We start from the raw sequence: 15,187 nt of genomic DNA on the forward strand, positions 1-15,187 counted from the left end.
GCGCATCTCTTGCTGCTGTTTTTTGCTCTGCTCGTCGGCGTCGGCAACTGCGCTGATCCTGCTGCTGTTTTCTGCTCTGCTCATCGGCGTCAGCGACTGGGCTGATCCTGCTGCTGTTTTCTGCTGTGCTCATCTGCGTCAGTTAATGCGCTGATCCTGCTGCTGTCTCCTGCTCTGCTTGTCGCCATCGGCGACTTCACTGGTCCTGCTGTTGTTTTCTGCTCTAATCGCCGGCGTCAGCGACTGCGCTGGTCCTGCTGCTGTTTTCTGCTCTGCTCGTTGGCGACTGGGCTGGTCCTGCTGCTGTTTTCTGCACTGCTCATCGGCGTTGGCGACTGCGCTGATCCTGCTGCTGTTTTCTGCTCTGCTCTTAGGCGTCGGCGACTGCGCTGGTCCTGCTGTTGTTTTCTGCACTGCTCATCGGCGTCGGCGACTGCGTTGATCCTGCTGCTGTTTTCTGCTCTGCTCGTAGGCGTCGGCGACTGCGCTGGTCCTGCTGCTGATTTCTGCACTGCTCATCGGCGCCGGCGACTGCGTTGATCCTGCTGCTGTTTTCTGCTCTGCTCGTTGGCGTCCGCAACTGCGCAACTCCTACTGCTTTTTTTTGCTCTACTCGTCGGCGTCAGCGACTGCGCTGATCCTGCTGCTGTTTTCTGCTCTGCTCGTCGGCGTCTGAGACTGCACATCTCCCGCTGCTGTTTTCTGCTCTGCTCGTATGCGTCGGCGACTGCGCTGGTCCTGCTGCTGTTTTCTGCACTGCTCATCGGCGTCGGCGACTGTGCTGATCCTGCTGCTGTTTTCTGCTCTGCTCGTCGGCGACTGCGCTGGTCCTGCTGCTGTTTTCTGTACTGCTCATCGGCGTCGGCGACTGTGCTGATCCTGCTGCTGTTTTCTGCTCTGCTCGTCGGCGACTGCGCTGGTCCTGCAGCTGTTTTCTGCACTGCTCATCGGCGTCGGCGACTGCGTTGATCCTGCTGCTGTTTTCTGCTCTGCTCGTTGGCGTCTGCGACTGCGCATCTCCTGCTTCTTTTTTCTGCTCTGCTCGTCGGCGTCAGCGACTGCGCTGATCCTGCTGCTGTTTTCTGCTCTGCTCGTAGGCGTCTGCGACTGCACTGGTCCTGCTGTTGTTTTCTGCTCTGATCGCCGGCGTCAGCGACTGCGCTGGTCCTGCTGCTGTTTTCTGCTCTGCTCGTTGGCGACTGGGCTGGTCCTGCTGCTGTTTTCTGCACTGCTCATCGGCGTCGGCGACTGCGCTGATCCTGCTGCTGTTTTCTGCTCTGCTCGTAGGCGTCGGCGACTGCGCTGGTCCTGCTGTTGTTTTCTGCACTGCTCATCGGCGTCGGCGACTGCGTTGATCCTGCTGCTGTTTTCTGCTCTGCTCGTAGGCGTCGGCGACTGCGCTGGTCCTGCTGCTGATTTCTGCACTGCTCATCGGCGTCGGCGACTGAGTTGATCCTGCTGCTGTTTTCTGCTCTGCTCGTTGGCGTCCGCGACTGCGCAACTCCTACTGCTTTTTTCTGCTCTGCTCGTAGGCGTCAGCAACTGCGCTGGTCCTGCTGCTGTTTTCTGCACTGCTCATCGGCGTCGGCGACTGTGCTGATCCTGCTGCTGTTTTCTGCTCTGCTCGTCGGCGACTGCGCTGGTCCTGCTGCTGTTTTCTGCACTGCTCATCGGCGTCGGCGACTGTGCTGATCCTGCTGCTGATTTCTGCTCTGCTCGTCGGCGACTGCGCTGGTCCTGCTGCTGTTTTCTGCACTGCTCATCGGCGTCGGCGACTGCGTTGATCCTGCTGCTGTTTTCTGCACTGCTCGTCGCGGTCGGCGGCTGCGCTGGTCCTGCTGTTGTTTTCTGCTCTGATCGCCGGCGTCGGCAACTGCGCTGGTCCTGCTGCTGTTTTCTTCTCTGCTCGTCGGCGTCTGCTCTGCTTGTCGGTGTCTGCGCTGGTTCTGCTGCTGTTTTCTGCACTGCTCATCGGCGTCAGCGACTGCGCTGGTCCTGCTGTTGTTTTCGCCTCTGCTCGTCGGCGTCTGCTCTGCTCATCGTCGTCTGCGACTGCGCTGTTCCTGCTGCTGTTTTCTGCACTGCTCATCAGCGTCTGCGACTGCGCTGATCCTGCTGCAGTTTTCTGCTCTGCTCGTAGGCGTCGCCGACTGCGCTGGTCCTGCTGCTGTTTTCTTCACTGCTCATCGGCGTCTGCGACTGCGTTGATCCTGCTGCTGTTTTCTGCTCTGCTCGTAGGCGTAGGCGTCGGCGACTGCGCTGGTCCTGCTGCTGTTTTCTGCACTGCTCATCGGCGTCGGCGACTGCGCTGATCCTGCTGCTGTTTTCTGCTCTGCTCGTAGGCGTCGCCGACTGCGCTGGTCCTGCTGCTGTTTTCTGCTCTGCTCGTCGGCGACTGCGTTGATCATGCTGCTGTTTTCTGCTCTGCTCGTCGGCGACTGCGCTGGTCCTGCTGCTGTTTTCTGCACTGCTCATCGGCGTCGGTGACTGCGTTGATCCTGCTGCTGTTTTCTGCTCTGCTCGTAGGCGTCGGCGACTGCGCTGGTCCTGCTGCTGTTTTCTGCACTGCTCATCGGCGTCGGCGACTGCGCTGATCCTGCTTCTGTTTTCTGCTCTGCTCGTCGGCGACTGCGCTGGACCTGCTGCTGTTTTCTGCACTGCTTATCGGCGTTGGCGACAGCGTTGATCCTGCTGCTGTTTTCTGCTCTTCTCGTTGGCGTCTTCGACTGCGCATCTCCTGCCGCTTTTTTCTGCTCTGCTCGTCGGCTTCAGCGACTGCGCTGATCCTGCTGCTGTTTTCTGCTCTGCTCGTCAGCGTCTGCGACTGCGCATCTCTTGCTGCTGTTTTTTGCTCTGCTCGTCGGCGTCGGCAACTGCGCTGATCCTGCTGCTGTTTTCTGCTCTGCTCATCGGCGTCAGCGACTGGGCTGATCCTGCTGCTGTTTTCTGCTGTGCTCATCTGCGTCAGTTAATGCGCTGATCCTGCTGCTGTCTCCTGCTCTGCTTGTCGCCATCGGCGACTTCACTGGTCCTGCTGTTGTTTTCTGCTCTAATCGCCGGCGTCAGCGACTGCGCTGGTCCTGCTGCTGTTTTCTGCTCTGCTCGTTGGCGACTGGGCTGGTCCTGCTGCTGTTTTCTGCACTGCTCATCGGCGTTGGCGAATGCGCTGATCCTGCTGCTGTTTTCTGCTCTGCTCTTAGGCGTCGGCGACTGCACTGGTCCTGCTGTTGTTTTCTGCACTGCTCATCGGCATCGGCGACTGCGTTGATCCTGCTGCTGTTTTCTGCTCTGCTCGTAGGCGTCGGCGACTGCGCTGGTCCTGCTGCTGATTTCTGCACTGCTCATCGGCGCCGGCGACTGCGTTGATCCTGCTGCTGTTTTCTGCTCTGCTCGTTGGCGTCCGCAACTGCGCAACTCCTACTGCTTTTTTTTGCTCTACTCGTCGGCGTCAGCGACTGCGCTGATCCTGCTGCTGTTTTCTGCTCTGCTCGTCGGCGTCTGAGACTGCACATCTCCCGCTGCTGTTTTCTGCTCTGCTCGTATGCGTCGGCGACTGCGCTGGTCCTGCTGCTGTTTTCTGCACTGCTCATCGGCGTCGGCGACTGTGCTGATCCTGCTGCTGTTTTCTGCTCTGCTCGTCGGCGACTGCGCTGGTCCTGCTGCTGTTTTCTGTACTGCTCATCGGCGTCGGCGACTGTGCTGATCCTGCTGCTGTTTTCTGCTCTGCTCGTCGGCGACTGCGCTGGTCCTGCAGCTGTTTTCTGCACTGCTCATCGGCGTCGGCGACTGCGTTGATCCTGCTGCTGTTTTCTGCTCTGCTCGTTGGCGTCTGCGACTGCGCATCTCCTGCTTCTTTTTTCTGCTCTGCTCGTCGGCGTCAGCGACTGCGCTGATCCTGCTGCTGTTTTCTGCTCTGCTCGTAGGCGTCTGCGACTGTGCATCTCCTGCTGCTGTTTTTTGCTCTGCTCGTCGGCGTCGGAGACTGCGCTGATCCTGCTTTTTTTCTGCTCTGCTCTTCGGCGTCAGCGACTGGGCTGATCCTGCTGCTGTTTTCTGCTCTGCTCATCTGCGTCAGCAAATGCGCTGATCCTGCTGGTGTTTCCTGCTCTGCTCGTCGCGGTCGGCGGCTGCGCTGGACCTGCTGTTGTTTTCTGCTCTGATCGCCGGCGTCGGCGACTACCCTGGTCCTGCTGCTGTTTTCTTCTCTGCTCGTCGGCGTCTGCTCTGCTCGTCGGCGTCTGCGCTGGTCCTGCTGGTGTTTTCTGCACTGTTTATCGGCGTCTGCGACTGCGCTGGTCCTGCTGCTGTTTTCTGCTCTGCTCGTCAGCGACTGCGCTGGTCCTGCTGCTGTTTTCCGCACTGCTCATCGGCGTCGGCGTCTGCGCTGGTTCTGCTGTTGTTTTCGCCTCTGCTCGTCGGCGTCTGCTCTGCTCATCATCGTCTGCGACTGCGCTGGTCCTGCTACTGTTTTCTGCTCTGCTCGTCGGCAACTGCGCTGGTCCTGCTGCTGTTTTCTGCACTGCTCATCAGCGTCGGCGACTGCACTGATCCTACTGCTGTTTTCTGCTCTGCTCGTCGGTGACTGCGCTGGTCCTACTGGTGTTTTCTGCACTGCTCATCGGCGTCGGCGACTGCGCTGGTCCTGCTGTTGTTTTCTGCTCTGCTCGTCAGCGACTGCGCTGGTCCTGCTGCTGTTTTCCGCACTGCTCATCGGCGTCGGCGTCTGCGCTGGTTCTGCTGTTGTTTTCGCCTCTGCTCGTCGGCGTCTGCTCTGCTCATCATCGTCTGCGACTGCGCTGGTCCTGCTACTGTTTTCTGCTCTGCTCGTCGGCAACTGCGCTGGTCCTGCTGCTGTTTTCTGCACTGCTCATCAGCGTCGGCGACTGCGCTGGTCCTGCTGCTGTTTTCTTCTCTGCTCGTCGGCGTCTGCTCTGCTTGTCGGTGTCTGCGCTGGTTCTGCTGCTGTTTTCTGCACTGCTCATCGACGTCAGCGACTGCGCTGGTCCTGCTGTTGTTTTCGCCTCTGCTCGTCGGCGTCTGCTCTGCTCATCGTCGTCTGCGACTGCGCTGTTCCTGCTGCTGTTTTCTGCACTGCTCATCAGCGTCTGCGACTGCGCTGATCCTGCTGCAGTTTTCTGCTCTGCTCGTAGGCGTTGCCAACTGCGCTGGTCCTGCTGCTGTTTTCTTCACTGCTCATCGGCGTCTGCGACTGCGTTGATCCTGCTGCTGTTTTCTGCTCTGCTCGTAGGCGTAGGCGTCGGCGACTGCGCTGGTCCTGCTGCTGTTTTCTGCACTGCTCATCGGCGTCGGCGACTGCGCTGATCCTGCTGCTGTTTTCTGCTCTGCTCGTAGGCGTCGCCGACTGCGCTGGTCCTGCTGCTGTTTTCTGCTCTGCTCGTCGGCGACTGCGTTGATCATGCTGCTGTTTTCTGCTCTGCTCGTCGGCGACTGCGCTGGTCCTGCTGCTGTTTTCTGCACTGCTCATCGGCGTCGGTGACTGCGTTGATCCTGCTGCTGTTTTCTGCTCTGCTCGTAGGCGTCGGCGACTGCGCTGGTCCTGCTGCTGTTTTCTGCACTGCTCATCGGCGTCGGCGACTGCGCTGATCCTGCTTCTGTTTTCTGCTCTGCTCGTCGGCGACTGCGCTGGACCTGCTGCTGTTTTCTGCACTGCTTATCGGCGTTGGCGACAGCGTTGATCCTGCTGCTGTTTTCTGCTCTGCTCGTTGGCGTCTTCGACTGCGCATCTCCTGCCGCTTTTTTCTGCTCTGCTCGTCGGCTTCAGCGACTGCGCTGATCCTGCTGCTGTTTTCTGCTCTGCTCGTCAGCGTCTGCGACTGCGCATCACTTGCTGCTGTTTTTTGCTCTGCTCGTCGGCGTCGGCAACTGCGCTGATCCTGCTGCTGTTTTCTGCTCTGCTCATCGGCGTCAGCGACTGGGCTGATCCTGCTGCTGTTTTCTGCTGTGCTCATCTGCGTCAGTGAATGCGCTGATCCTGCTGCTGTCTCCTGCTCTGCTTGTCGACATCGGCGACTTCACTGGTCCTGCTGTTGTTTTCTGCTCTGATCGCCGGCGTCAGCGACTGCGCTGGTCCTGCTGCTGTTTTCTGCTCTGCTCGTTGGCGACTGGGCTGGTCCTGCTGCTGTTTTCTGCACTGCTCATCGGCGTTGGCGACTGCGCTGATCCTGCTGCTGTTTTCTGCTCTGCTCTTAGGCGTCGGCGACTGCACTGGTCCTGCTGTTGTTTTCTGCACTGCTCATCGGCGTCGGCGACTGTGTTGATCCTGCTGCTGTTTTCTGCTCTGCTCGTAGGCGTCGGCGACTGCGCTGGTCCTGCTGCTGATTTCTGCACTGCTCATCGGCGCCGGCGACTGCGTTGATCCTGCTGCTGTTTTCTGCTCTGCTCGTTGGCGTCCGCAACTGCACAACTCCTACTTCTTTTTTTTGCTCTACTCGTCGGCGTCAGCGACTGCGCTGATCCTGCTGCTGTTTTCTGCTCTGCTCGTCGGCGTCTGAGACTGCACATCTCCCGCTGCTGTTTTCTGCTCTGCTCGTATGCGTCGGCGACTGCGCTGGTCCTGCTGCTGTTTTCTGCACTGCTCATCGGCGTCGGCGACTGTGCTGATCCTGCTGCTGTTTTCTGCTCTGCTCGTCGGCGACTGCGCTGGTCCTGCTGCTGTTTTCTGTACTGCTCATCGGCGTCGGCGACTGTGCTGATCCTGCTGCTGTTTTCTGCTCTGCTCGTCGGCGACTGCGCTGGTCCTGCAGCTGTTTTCTGCACTGCTCATCGGCGTCGGCGACTGCGTTGATCCTGCTGCTGTTTTCTGCTCTGCTCGTTGGCGTCTGCGACTGCGCATCTCCTGCTTCTTTTTTCTGCTCTGCTCGTCGGCGTCAGCGACTGCGCTGATCCTGCTGCTATTTTCTGCTCTGCTCGTAGGCGTATGCGACTGTGCATCTCCTGCTGCTGTTTTTTGCTCTGCTCGTCGGCGTCGGAGACTGCGCTGATCCTGCTTTTTTTTCTGCTCTGCTCATCGGCGTCAGCGACTGGGCTGATCCTGCTGCTGTTTTCTGCTCTGCTCATCTGCGTCAGCAAATGCGCTGATCCTGCTGGTGTTTCCTGCTCTGCTCGTCGCGGTCGGCGGCTGCGCTGGACCTGCTGTTGTTTTCTGCTCTGATCGCCGGCGTCGGCGACTACCCTGGTCCTGCTGCTGTTTTCTTCTCTGCTCGTCGGCGTCTGCTCTGCTCGTCGGCGTCTGCGCTGGTCCTGCTGGTGTTTTCTGCACTGTTTATCGGCGTCTGCGACTGCGCTGGTCCTGCTGCTGTTTTCTGCTCTGCTCGTCAGCGACTGCGCTGGTCCTGCTGCTGTTTTCCGCACTGCTCATCGGCGTCGGCGTCTGCGCTGGTTCTGCTGTTGTTTTCGCCTCTGCTCGTCGGCGTCTGCTCTGCTCATCATCGTCTGCGACTGCGCTGGTCCTGCTACTGTTTTCTGCTCTGCTCGTCGGCAACTGCGCTGGTCCTGCTGCTGTTTTCTGCACTGCTCATCAGCGTCGGCGACTGCACTGATCCTACTGCTGTTTTCTGCTCTGCTCGTCGGTGACTGCGCTGGTCCTACTGGTGTTTTCTGCACTGCTCATCGGCGTCGGCGACTGTGCTGGTCCTGCTGTTGTTTTCGCATTTGATCGTCGGCGTCTGCTCTGCTCATCGTCGTCTGCGACTTCGCTGGTCCTGCTGCTGTTTTCTGCTCTGCTCGTTGGCGACTGCGCTGGTCCTGTTGCTGTTTTCTGCACTGCTCATCAGCGTCGGCGACTGCGCTGATCCTGCTGCTGTTTTCTGCTCTGCTCATCGGCGTCGGCGACTGCGCTGGTCCTGCTGCTGTTTTCTGCTCTGCTCGTCGGCGACTGCGCTGGTCCTGCTGCTGTTTTCTGCACTGCTCATCAATGTTGGCGACTGCGCTGGTCCTGCTGCTGTTTTCTGCACTGCTCATCAGCGTCGGCGACTGCGCTGATTCTGCTGCTGTTTTCTGCTCTGCTCGTCGGCGACTGCGCTGATCCTGCTGCTGTTTTCTGCACTGCTCGTCGCCATCGGCGACTTCACTGGTCCTGCTGTTGTTTTCTGCTCTGATCGCCGGCGTCAGCGACTGCGCTGGTCCTGCTGCTGTTTTCTGCTCTGCTCGTTGGCGACTGGGCTGGTCCTGCTGCTGTTTTCTGCACTGCTCATCGGCGTCGGCGACTGCGCTGATCGTGCTGCTGTTTTCTGCTCTGTTCATAGGCGTCGGCGACTGCGCTGGTCCTGCTGTTGTTTTCTGCACTGCTCATCGGCGTCGGCGTCTGCGTTGATCCTGCTGCTGTTTTCTGCTCTGCTCGTAGGCGTCGGCGACTGCGCTGGTCCTGCTGCTGATTTCTGCACTGCTCATCGGCGTCGGCGTCTGCGTTGATCCTGCTGCTGTTTTCTGCTCTGCTCGTAGGCGTCGGCGACTACCCTGGTCCTGCTGCTGTTTTCTTCTCTGCTCGTCGGCGTCTGCTCTGCTCGTCGGCGTCTGCGCTGGTCCTGCTGGTGTTTTCTGCACTGTTTATCGGCGTCTGCGACTGCGCTGGTCCTGCTGCTGTTTTCTGCTCTGCTCGTCAGCGACTGCGCTGGTCCTGCTGCTGTTTTCCGCACTGCTCATCGGCGTCGGCGTCTGCGCTGGTTCTGCTGTTGTTTTCGCCTCTGCTCGTCGGCGTCTGCTCTGCTCATCATCGTCTGCGACTGCGCTGGTCCTGCTACTGTTTTCTGCTCTGCTCGTCGGCAACTGCGCTGGTCCTGCTGCTGTTTTCTGCACTGCTCATCAGCGTCGGCGACTGCACTGATCCTACTGCTGTTTTCTGCTCTGCTCGTCGGTGACTGCGCTGGTCCTACTGGTGTTTTCTGCACTGCTCATCGGCGTCGGCGACTGCGCTGGTCCTGCTGTTGTTTTCTGCTCTGCTCGTCAGCGACTGCGCTGGTCCTGCTGCTGTTTTCCGCACTGCTCATCGGCGTCGGCGTCTGCGCTGGTTCTGCTGTTGTTTTCGCCTCTGCTCGTCGGCGTCTGCTCTGCTCATCATCGTCTGCGACTGCGCTGGTCCTGCTACTGTTTTCTGCTCTGCTCGTCGGCAACTGCGCTGGTCCTGCTGCTGTTTTCTGCACTGCTCATCAGCGTCGGCGACTGCGCTGGTCCTGCTGCTGTTTTCTTCTCTGCTCGTCGGCGTCTGCTCTGCTTGTCGGTGTCTGCGCTGGTTCTGCTGCTGTTTTCTGCACTGCTCATCGACGTCAGCGACTGCGCTGGTCCTGCTGTTGTTTTCGCCTCTGCTCGTCGGCGTCTGCTCTGCTCATCGTCGTCTGCGACTGCGCTGTTCCTGCTGCTGTTTTCTGCACTGCTCATCAGCGTCTGCGACTGCGCTGATCCTGCTGCAGTTTTCTGCTCTGCTCGTAGGCGTTGCCAACTGCGCTGGTCCTGCTGCTGTTTTCTTCACTGCTCATCGGCGTCTGCGACTGCGTTGATCCTGCTGCTGTTTTCTGCTCTGCTCGTAGGCGTAGGCGTCGGCGACTGCGCTGGTCCTGCTGCTGTTTTCTGCACTGCTCATCGGCGTCGGCGACTGCGCTGATCCTGCTGCTGTTTTCTGCTCTGCTCGTAGGCGTCGCCGACTGCGCTGGTCCTGCTGCTGTTTTCTGCTCTGCTCGTCGGCGACTGCGTTGATCATGCTGCTGTTTTCTGCTCTGCTCGTCGGCGACTGCGCTGGTCCTGCTGCTGTTTTCTGCACTGCTCATCGGCGTCGGTGACTGCGTTGATCCTGCTGCTGTTTTCTGCTCTGCTCGTAGGCGTCGGCGACTGCGCTGGTCCTGCTGCTGTTTTCTGCACTGCTCATCGGCGTCGGCGACTGCGCTGATCCTGCTTCTGTTTTCTGCTCTGCTCGTCGGCGACTGCGCTGGACCTGCTGCTGTTTTCTGCACTGCTTATCGGCGTTGGCGACAGCGTTGATCCTGCTGCTGTTTTCTGCTCTGCTCGTTGGCGTCTTCGACTGCGCATCTCCTGCCGCTTTTTTCTGCTCTGCTCGTCGGCTTCAGCGACTGCGCTGATCCTGCTGCTGTTTTCTGCTCTGCTCGTCAGCGTCTGCGACTGCGCATCACTTGCTGCTGTTTTTTGCTCTGCTCGTCGGCGTCGGCAACTGCGCTGATCCTGCTGCTGTTTTCTGCTCTGCTCATCGGCGTCAGCGACTGGGCTGATCCTGCTGCTGTTTTCTGCTGTGCTCATCTGCGTCAGTGAATGCGCTGATCCTGCTGCTGTCTCCTGCTCTGCTTGTCGACATCGGCGACTTCACTGGTCCTGCTGTTGTTTTCTGCTCTGATCGCCGGCGTCAGCGACTGCGCTGGTCCTGCTGCTGTTTTCTGCTCTGCTCGTTGGCGACTGGGCTGGTCCTGCTGCTGTTTTCTGCACTGCTCATCGGCGTTGGCGACTGCGCTGATCCTGCTGCTGTTTTCTGCTCTGCTCTTAGGCGTCGGCGACTGCACTGGTCCTGCTGTTGTTTTCTGCACTGCTCATCGGCGTCGGCGACTGCGTTGATCCTGCTGCTGTTTTCTGCTCTGCTCGTAGGCGTCGGCGACTGCGCTGGTCCTGCTGCTGATTTCTGCACTGCTCATCGGCGCCGGCGACTGCGTTGATCCTGCTGCTGTTTTCTGCTCTGCTCGTTGGCGTCCGCAACTGCACAACTCCTACTTCTTTTTTTTGCTCTACTCGTCGGCGTCAGCGACTGCGCTGATCCTGCTGCTGTTTTCTGCTCTGCTCGTCGGCGTCTGAGACTGCACATCTCCCGCTGCTGTTTTCTGCTCTGCTCGTATGCGTCGGCGACTGCGCTGGTCCTGCTGCTGTTTTCTGCACTGCTCATCGGCGTCGGCGACTGTGCTGATCCTGCTGCTGTTTTCTGCTCTGCTCGTCGGCGACTGCGCTGGTCCTGCTGCTGTTTTCTGTACTGCTCATCGGCGTCGGCGACTGTGCTGATCCTGCTGCTGTTTTCTGCTCTGCTCGTCGGCGACTGCGCTGGTCCTGCAGCTGTTTTCTGCACTGCTCATCGGCGTCGGCGACTGCGTTGATCCTGCTGCTGTTTTCTGCTCTGCTCGTTGGCGTCTGCGACTGCGCATCTCCTGCTTCTTTTTTCTGCTCTGCTCGTCGGCGTCAGCGACTGCGCTGATCCTGCTGCTGTTTTCTGCTCTGCTCGTAGGCGTCTGCGACTGTGCATCTCCTGCTGCTGTTTTTTGCTCTGCTCGTCGGCGTCGGAGACTGCGCTGATCCTGCTTTTTTTTCTGCTCTGCTCATCGGCGTCAGCGACTGGGCTGATCCTGCTGCTGTTTTCTGCTCTGCTCATCTGCGTCAGCAAATGCGCTGATCCTGCTGGTGTTTCCTGCTCTGCTCGTCGCGGTCGGCGGCTGCGCTGGACCTGCTGTTGTTTTCTGCTCTGATCGCCGGCGTCGGCGACTACCCTGGTCCTGCTGCTGTTTTCTTCTCTGCTCGTCGGCGTCTGCTCTGCTCGTCGGCGTCTGCGCTGGTCCTGCTGGTGTTTTCTGCACTGTTTATCGGCGTCTGCGACTGCGCTGGTCCTGCTGCTGTTTTCTGCTCTGCTCGTCAGCGACTGCGCTGGTCCTGCTGCTGTTTTCCGCACTGCTCATCGGCGTCGGCGTCTGCGCTGGTTCTGCTGTTGTTTTCGCCTCTGCTCGTCGGCGTCTGCTCTGCTCATCATCGTCTGCGACTGCGCTGGTCCTGCTACTGTTTTCTGCTCTGCTCGTCGGACCTGCGCTGGTCCTGCTGCTGTTTTCTGCACTGCTCATCAGCGTCGGCGACTGCACTGATCCTACTGCTGTTTTCTGCTCTGCTCGTCGGTGACTGCGCTGGTCCTACTGGTGTTTTCTGCACTGCTCATCGGCGTCGGCGACTGTGCTGGTCCTGCTGTTGTTTTCGCATTTGATCGTCGGCGTCTGCTCTGCTCATCGTCGTCTGCGACTTCGCTGGTCCTGCTGCTGTTTTCTGCTCTGCTCGTTGGCGACTGCGCTGGTCCTGTTGCTGTTTTCTGCACTGCTCATCAGCGTCGGCGACTGCGCTGATCCTGCTGCTGTTTTCTGCTCTGCTCATCGGCGTCGGCGACTGCGCTGGTCCTGCTGCTGTTTTCTGCTCTGCTCGTCGGCGACTGCGCTGGTCCTGCTGCTGTTTTCTGCACTGCTCATCAATGTTGGCGACTGCGCTGGTCCTGCTGCTGTTTTCTGCACTGCTCATCAGCGTCGGCGACTGCGCTGATCCTGCTGCTGTTTTCTGCTCTGCTCGTCGGCGACTGCGCTGATCCTGCTGCTGTTTTCTGCACTGCTCGTCGCCATCGGCGACTTCACTGGTCCTGCTGTTGTTTTCTGCTCTGATCGCCGGCGTCAGCGACTGCGCTGGTCCTGCTGCTGTTTTCTGCTCTGCTCGTTGGCGACTGGGCTGGTCCTGCTGCTGTTTTCTGCACTGCTCATCGGCGTCGGCGACTGCGCTGATCGTGCTGCTGTTTTCTGCTCTGTTCATAGGCGTCGGCGACTGCGCTGGTCCTGCTGTTGTTTTCTGCACTGCTCATCGGCGTCGGCGTCTGCGTTGATCCTGCTGCTGTTTTCTGCTCTGCTCGTAGGCGTCGGCGACTGCGCTGGTCCTGCTGCTGATTTCTGCACTGCTCATCGGCGTCGGCGTCTGCGTTGATCCTGCTGCTGTTTTCTGCTCTGCTCGTAGGCGTCGGCGACTGCGCTGGTCCTGCTGCTGATTTCTGCACTGCTCATCGGCGTCGGCGACTGCATTGATCCTGCTGCTGTTTTCTGCTCTGCTCGTTGGCGTCCGCGACTGCGCAACTCCTACTGCTTTTTTTTGCTCTACTCGTCGGCGTCAGCGACTGCGCTGATCCTGCTTCTGTTTTCTGCTCTGCTCGTCGGCGTCTGAGACTGCGCATCTCCTGCTGCTGTTTTCTGCTCTGCTCGTAGGCGTCGGCGACTGCGCTGGTCCTGCTGCTGTTTTCTGCACTGCTCATCGGCGTCAGCGACTGTGCTGATCCTGCTGCTGTTTTCTGCTCTGCTCGTCGGCGACTGCGCTGGTCCTGCTGCTGTTTTCTGCACTGCTCATTGGCGTCGGCGACTGTGCTGATCCTGCTGCTGTTTTCTGCTTTGCTCGTCGGCGACTGCGCTGGTCCTGCTACTGTTTTCTGCACTGCTCATCGGCGTCGGCGACTGCGTTGATCCTGCTGCTGTTTTCTGCACTGCTCGTCGCGGTCGGCGGCTGCGCTGGTCCTGCTGTTGTTTTCTGCTCTGATTGCCGGCGTCGGCGACTGCGCTGGTCCTGCTGGTGTTTTCTGCACTGCTCATCGGCGTCGGCGACTGCGCTGGTCCTGCTGTTGTTTTCGCCTCTGCTCGTCGGCGTCTGCTCTGCTCATCGTCGTCTGCGACTGCGCTGGTCCTGCTGCTGATTTCTGCTCTGCTCGTCGGCGACTGCGCTGTTCCTGCTGCTGTTTTCTGCACTGCTCATCAGCGTCTGTGACTGCGCATCTCCTGCTGCTGTTTTCTGCTCTGCTCGTAGGCATCGCCGACTGCGCTGGTCCTGCTGCTGTTTTCTTCACTGCTCATCGGCGTCTGCGACTGCGTTGATCCTGCTGCTGTTTTCTGCTCTGCTCGTAGGCGTAGGCGTCGGCGACTGCGCTGGTCCTGCTGCTGTTTTCTGCACTGCTCATCGGCGTCGGCGACTGCGCTGATCCTGCTGCTGTTTTCTGCTCTGCTCATAGGCGTCGCCGACTGCGCTGGTCCTGCTGCTGTTTTCTGCTCTGCTCGTCGGCGACTGCGGTGATACTGCTGCTGTTTTCTGCTCTGCTCGTCGGCGACTGCGCTGGTCCTGCTGCTGTTTTCTGCACTGCTCATCGGCGTCAGTGACTGCGTTGATCCTGCTGCTGTTTTCTGCTCTGCTCGTCGGCGACTGCGCTGGACCTGCTGCTGTTTTCTGCACTGCTCATCGGCGTTGGCGACAGCGTTGATCCTGCTGCTGTTTTCTGCTCTGCTCGTTGGCGTCTTCGACTGCGCTGATCCTGCTGCTGTTTTCTGCTCTGCTCGTCGGCGTCTGCGACTGCGCATCTCTTGCTGCTGTTTTTTGCTCTGCTCGTCGGCGTCGGCAACTGCGCTGATCCTGCTGCTGTTTTCTGCTCTGCTCATCGCCGTCAGCGACTGGGCTGATCCTGCTGCTGTTTTCTGCTGTGCTCGTCTGCGTCAGCGAATGCGCTGATCCTGCTGCTGTTTCCTGCTCTGCTCGTCGCCATCGGCAACTTCACTGGTCCTGCTGTTTTTTTCTGCTCTGATCGCCGGCGTCAGCGACTGCGCAGGTCCTGCTGCTGTTTTCTGCTCTGCTCGTTGGCGACTGGGCTGGTCCTGCTGCTGTTTTCTGCTCTGCTCGTAGGCGTCGGCGACTGCGCTGGTCCTGCTGTTGTTTTCTGCACTGCTCATCGGCGTCGGCGACTGCGTTGATCCTGCTGCTGTTTTCTGCTCTGCTCGTAGGCGTCGGCGACTGCGCTGGTCCTGCTGCTGATTTCTGCACTGCTCATCGGCGTCGGCGACTGCGTTGATCCTGCTGCTGTTTTCTGCTCTGCTCGTTGGCGTCCGGGACTGCGCAACTCCTACTGCTTTTTTTTTGCTCTACTCGTCGGCATCAGCGACTGCGCTGATCCTGCTGCTGTTTTCTGCTCTGCTCGTAGGCGTCGGCGACTGCGCTGGTCCTGTTGCTGTTTTCTGCACTGCTCATCGGCGTCGGCGACTGTGCTGATCCTGCTGCTGTTTTCTGCTCTGCTCGTCGGCGACTGCGCTGGTCCTGCTGCTGTTTTCTGCACTGCTCATCGGCGTCGGCGACTGTGCTGATCCTGCTGCTGTTTTCTGCTCTGCTCGTCGGCGACTGAGCTGGTCCTGCTGCTGTTTTCTGCACTGCTCATCGGCGTCGGCGACTGCGTTGATCCTGCTGCTGTTTTCTGCTCTGCTCGTTGGCGTCTGCAACTGCGCATCTCCTGCTTCTTTTTTCTGCTCTGCTCGTCGGCGTCAGCGACTGCGCTGATCCTGCTGCTGTTTTCTGCTCTGCTCGTCGGCGTCTGCGACTGCGCATCTCCTGCTGCTGTTTTTTGCTCTGCTCGTCGGCGTCGGCGACT

This window comes from Nothobranchius furzeri, chromosome 8 (assembly GCF_043380555.1).
Source record: "Nothobranchius furzeri strain GRZ-AD chromosome 8, NfurGRZ-RIMD1, whole genome shotgun sequence".
NCBI classification, from domain to species: domain Eukaryota; kingdom Metazoa; phylum Chordata; class Actinopteri; order Cyprinodontiformes; family Nothobranchiidae; genus Nothobranchius; species Nothobranchius furzeri.